The 6,000-nt window shown below is 44.7% G+C and overlaps 1 long non-coding RNA gene across 1 annotated transcript in view; it reads right to left on the bottom strand.

Annotated features, from left to right (window-relative positions):
• Positions 1-501: 501 nt before the first annotated feature.
• LOC147579921 (uncharacterized) overlaps positions 502-6,000 on the bottom strand; it is a 71,099-nt gene continuing 65,600 nt past the window's right edge. The window contains exons 3-4 of the long non-coding RNA XR_015251847.1: positions 1,534-1,613; positions 502-884 (exon numbers count right to left, since the gene is read on the bottom strand). This is a non-coding gene — a long non-coding RNA (uncharacterized LOC147579921). The remainder of the gene's footprint in view (positions 885-1,533; positions 1,614-6,000) is intronic.

Here is a 6,000-nt window from a genome sequence, read left to right as displayed (position 1 = left end):
ATAACAGACATGACTATAAAAAATTCAAAGTCCTGGGGCGCCTGGGTGGCGCAGTCGGTTAAGCGTCCGACTTCAGCCAGGTCACGATCTCGCGGTCCGTGAGTTCGAGCCCCGCGTCAGGCTCTGGGCTGATGGCTCGGAGCCTGGAGCCTGTTTCCGATTCTGTGTCTCCCTCTCTCTCTGCCCCTCCCCCGTTCATGCTCTGTCTCTCTCTGTCCCAAAAATAAATAAAAATAAAAAAAAAAATTCAAAGTCCTCTCATAACTCTTTCTTTTTTTATTTTTATTTTTTTTCAACATTTATTTATTTTTGGGACAGAGAGAGACAGAGCATGAACGGGGGAGGGGCAGAGAGAGAGGGAGACACAGAATCGGAAACAGGCTCCAGGCTCCGAGCCATCAGCCCAGAGCCTGACGCGGGGCTCGAACTCACGGACCGCGAGATCGTGACCTGGCTGAAGTCGGACGCTTAACCGACTGCGCCACCCAGGCGCCCCATAACTCTTTCTATATAACAGACTGATAAACATCCTTTCCACTCTTTTTCTATACATAAAAGCATTAAATATAAATGGGGTTATAAAAATGAACTCACAGTGTGTATACTATTTTGCAACCTTTGTTTTTTTCACTTAACATCATATCTTAGACATTGCTCCACATTTTGCATTTAGATTAATCTGGTTCTATTTAAGGCAGGAGAGTATTCTGTATTCCAATGCTCCCCTTTTTTAAAAATGTGTCTGGCTTTATCTTTGACCTTGTGCTGTAAAGCGTCACCAGGTGTTTACAAGAGGTGGTTGATGAGAAGGACATCAGAGATTAACTCACCCTTAACTGGAGTGAGCTGGTTCCTGGAGTTGTCAGGCTGACAAATGTTCAGTTCTGGAAAAAAACAATATGCCAGGATCAATGTTTTATGAACAGAGGGCCATGAAGCTCCGAGCTAGGAGCAAACAACTTGGGCTGGTCAGGGGAGCTGATATGCTTCTTGGATCCCTGAAAACAGCTCCCTCTGAAGCCTTCCTGGCAACTGAAGGCACAGATGCTGGCCTGGGGTTGGGATTTGGGTCACCTGAGAAGCAGGTATCATTCTTCAACTTCACAGAAAATCAGTTCTTGATTGACCTTCTCCTAGAGCATTGAGAACTTGCGGAGTGCCGGGTAGTCACCATCCTGGGCTCAGGTAGTAGGGAGAAAGTGGTCAAAAAAGGAAGCCAGCAGGCATGACCTCTGTGCTGGGACATTTGGCTCTCGATGGGGACATGAGCAGTAGGACTCACTCCCACCACTCCATCAAAATTAAATATACGCACAGTCCACACGATTATCCGGAACCCATAAATCAACCTGATTACAGCTACTGTAACCTGAGCTTGCTTGGTGAATGTTGAGAGCAGCTGCTATGAGCGTGGGTAGGCAGCTGGGCTCAACCAAGAAGACTTTGGGGAGGATGGGAGTTAATCATCCAGCAGGATTTGAAAAGAGGGAAGGAGGCCCAGAGGTCAGAGCCCAGCGGCACAGATGCACATACCTGTGGCAGAAGCTGGATGTGGCCATGGCTGTGGCTGTACAGAGGCTGTGTTGGTGGCGGTAGCAGTGGTTCTGGCTCAGCTGTGGCAGGAGGGGTAGGGTAAGGGTATTAAGAAAACCAATAAGGGAATTAGTTCAGGCAGGAAGGAGAGTTTAACATGGACTGCAAGGAACCTGGGGGGTGGGGCAGGTAAAAGAGTGCAGGTGCCACTGGCTTTTGAACCTGTGTTGGGGAGATTGACTTGAATAGATTGGCAATAGGGAGCAGCCGTGTCTTGGGCTGAGCCATCCCTGAGGAAAACCAGGCAGGTCATGGCTGCACCTTCTGAGTCCCTGCGTGCCGTGCGCCTGTAAGGAAACTGCTCCACCTGGAACCTCACCGCCCCGCTCTTGTGCAAGCTGGTAATACACACCCAGTGTGTATCCAGTATTACTGACTCACTGGTAAAGTAGTTCAGGATTTTCTAGCTGACCAGCTGGCCCAACTAGCATTTCTTCCTCCAAGATGGCAAAGCAGCCAAGCCCGACTTCCAGTCCAGAGTGTCAGTGTCCTCCAGCCAGAGAGCACCAGGATCACCTGGAGCTGAACAGTGTTGGGGTTACCGACCAGTTGCAGCGAGGGCTAACACACAGCGTGGGGAGCCATGGGGTGTCTCAGTGAGAGGATATGATAGAGAACTTACAGGAGTTAGCTTTGGCTCAGGTGATATTGGGGAGGGTTCAGAGAGGCAGGATTTTGCTCTGGATTGGGTGTTATCAGAAGCAGGGGTAATTCTATGGGTATCTTGATTATTCTTACATAAAAGGCTAAGAGGAGGTAGACAAGGCTAAAGCTATAGTTGGTAAAGAAATATCAGTCACACATTTTAGCCAAGAAAGGGGTATCTTTGGTCATTTTTGTGGTTTGGACAACGTTCTTATTTTTGTCTAGGTCCAGGCATGATTATGGAGTAATCTTGTTTTGCTTTGCTTCATCAGGGTCATAGAGCAGCCTTGGCTGATGCTGGAGTTCTATGGAAATATTTCTGTTAAACATGAGAACATCATGGCCAAGCTGTGAGTGCCAGGCTAGGTCCTAGATATTGGGGGCTGTTTTCTCTTTCTCAACTAGAACTGAGCCCTGTGTCTAAAGACAGCCAGGAACCTTGGAGTGGAAAGAATCTGAAGGCTTGCAATGTTCACATCTTAAGCAGAAACTCCTTCTGGAGGGCTGGAGAAGAGGCTTAGAGAAGCCAGGTGCTCCTGATTTAAGGCTGCTTCTGGTCTCATCATTCAGTCAACAAATATATACTGAACAGCTAATATATTCAGGCACTTGGGATAGAGCCATGAGCCATATAGTTTTCATGGTGTGGATGTTTTACTGAGGGGCACCAGAAAATAGGGGTGGAGAAAGAAGAAGATAGTCTTAGGTAGTGATAAGGAAAGTTATAAAGAAAATAAAATTCACTGATGGAGTTGAAAATGGCTTGGGGTCCACTTTGGAGAGATGACCAAGTACATCCTCTCTGAGGAGAGATGAGAGGTGCGACGTGAAATTTTGTGGTGAGAGTATTTCAGGCAGAAGAAACAGGATGTGCCAAGGCTTCTAGGAACAGGAACAAGGTGTGTGTCTCTCTAGCGTAGTGAGGGAGGGAGAAATAGGCTAAGGTCAGAGAGGTGGGCTGGGTCAGGGAGCTAGAGGCCAATGGAAGACTCTAGAGGCAAGAACTGCAGGACCTCACACCTCCTTCAGAGACAGCAGAAGTTTGTGACATATTAATCTCTCTCTACATCCTAAGGCCTCTTACCTGCCACAGCCCTTCCCTCCAAGCCTGGGGGGATACACCAGATACACCAGAAATGGTCTGAAATTCTCCTTACCTACAGAAGTCAATCATTGCTTAGAGTAGTATATTCATTTTCCATTTCTGCTGTACCAATTACAACAACTTAGTTGGTTCAAACAACACAAATATATTACAGTTCTTGAGGTCAGAAAGCCTAAAATCAAGATGTTGGAAGTGCCATGTTCCTTTTGGAGGCAGTATCTGCTTCTTCTGGAAATATCTTTCTTCTAGAGTCTGCCTGTATTTCTTGGTTTGTGGCTCTTCTATCTTCAAAGCTGATGACAGAATATCTTCAAATCTCTCTCTCTCTCTCTCTCTCTCTCTCTCCCCCCATCCAAAATCCTGCTTCCATCATCACATTCTGTTCCTTGACTCTGATTCTCTGGCCCCTCTCTCATAAGGACCCTTGTGTTTACATTAGGCCCACTCAGATAATTCAAGATAATCTCCCAATCTTAAGATTCTTGACTTAATCACATCTGCAAAGTCTCTTTTGCCACATAAGATAATATACTCACAGGATTTGAAGATGAAGACTTGGTCATCTTTGGGGAGCCATTCTGTCTACCACAGGTAGTCACGTGGGGAGCAAAGAAGTGAAATTTGCCCCAAGCCATTCTACCAATGGGATGAATACTTGCCCCACCTACCTCAGGAAGTTGTTGTAAGTAACACATGAATTAATGTGGCCTAATTGGAAGAATAAGAAGTACCATAAAATCTAAGGAGCAATTATGAAGTATTATGAATCCTAGGAAACATGAATGCAAAACAGGTGTTATATAGTGATAGAAAACTCTAGAACTGAAAGAGCCAAGTTTGAGTCCTGCTGTCCAAAATACTTGCTGCATTACCTTGGACAAGTGAGTTAATGTCTTTGAGTTTCATTGTGTATAAAATTTGGAAAATGCTATCTTCTGATAACAGTATTGTTGTGAGTTAAAACCAGGTAACATAGGCGGGGGTGCTTTGTGAAATGCCACACAAATGTTCTTCGTTCAATATTTCATAGGCAAGCACCCAAATACTTTTTCCTAGATGCACAGTGGAACCAGGCAGTAGAGTAGCACCTATCAGACCAATACCAACAGGTTTTGAATCTCCACTGTACGGAGTGCATGAGAAATAAAGAGGAGACAATAAACAAAGGGCCTCTCTCATTCTCTCTCTCCTCAATACTGAGGGGTCAAAAGGTGGCAGGAAGAAAACCGTAGCATCTAAAATGGTTATTCAGAAAAACACAAAATATGCCTATTGAGAATACAGACTCTCCTGGCAATGAAGAGATTTAAGTTCAATCTGATATTCTCTGAAAAAATCATATTTAAAACATTAAGTTGCTCAAGAACTGCCTTATTCATTCAGCACCTTTTATGTGACCATGTGCATAGCACTTGATTGTAAATGTGCATGCAATACATACATGAGTGTGGTCTGTAGACCCACAAATACATGCATTTATTCAGTGTGCCATTATTCAGCACTGACCTACACACTAGACACTGTCCTTGGTGTTGGGGACACGATGGGAATTAAAGATAGAAAACCTCCCTACCCTCATGGAACTTCTAGGTTAAGAAGATGAATATTCATGGGGTGCCTGGGTGGCTCAGTCGAGTAAGGGTCCATCTTGAGCTCAGGTCATGATCTCACAGCTCATGAGTTTGAGTCCCGCATCTGGATCTGTGCTGACAGCTCAGAGCCTGGAGTCTGCTTCAGATTCTGTGTCTCCCTCTCTCTCTGCTCCTCTACCCCCTCATACTCTGTCTCTTGCTCTCAAAATTACACATTAAGAAAAGTTTAAAAAGAAGATGAATATTTATCAAACAATTCCACAACTGAATGTAAAATTAAACCAAAATATTTCAATGGCAAGGTTCAAGATGCTATGGGAGCTTACCAAACGAGTCCTAACTTGACCTCTAAAAATTAACAATTGAGCTGAGATCTGAAAGCTGAGAAAATGTATTCAGAGGAAAATTGAGGAGGGAACAGCTTTCCAGGCTGAGGGAAAGCCTGCACATGCAAAGGCAAAAATGAATGGAGTGTTTGAAGGCCTGAGAGAAGGCCATTATGTCCAGACTGTGCAAGTGGGAGGGACGGTCATCAAGATGTGGACTTGAGAGGAGGGCAGGGTAGTGCCAGCTACAAGGATCACTATGTGAACAGGTGCAGTGACTGACAAAGTCACGACATAGTGTTTCATCCAGTCCCAAACTTTGTTTTGATTTTAATATTCTTAATGAGAATCCTATCATTGTATGTTCATAACCTGAAAAATTCTTTAAATAATTGATTACATGACATAGTTGCTACTAGGATAAGAGGCACATTAAGTTACCTCTCATAGGTGCAGGAATGGTGCCCAGGTTGACCTTAGGTGTCCATCCCTGGTCCCACAGACTGGCTGCAAGACAGGATACTGAGACCAGAGCAGCTGTTAGATCACTAATAGCAACTCTTGCCTCAATCTTGTGCTTTTCCAAGCATCTCACATAATGATCAGGTTTGACTTCCACAAAGTAGCTATAAAGATAGTGTTTTAACAGTAGGGAGAACGTCCGATGACTTACCACAAGTCACATGGGGACAGAGGTGACACTGGAATATGAATTCACTGCTTCTAGATAAAAATGGTT

This window comes from Puma concolor, chromosome B3 (genome assembly GCF_028749965.1).
Source record: "Puma concolor isolate L17-30 chromosome B3, mPumCon1.1.hap2, whole genome shotgun sequence".
In the NCBI taxonomy this organism is placed as follows: Eukaryota; Metazoa; Chordata; class Mammalia; order Carnivora; family Felidae; genus Puma; species Puma concolor.
Note: the sequence above shows the minus strand (reverse complement) of the source record. Positions and strands in the feature narration are given on the sequence as shown.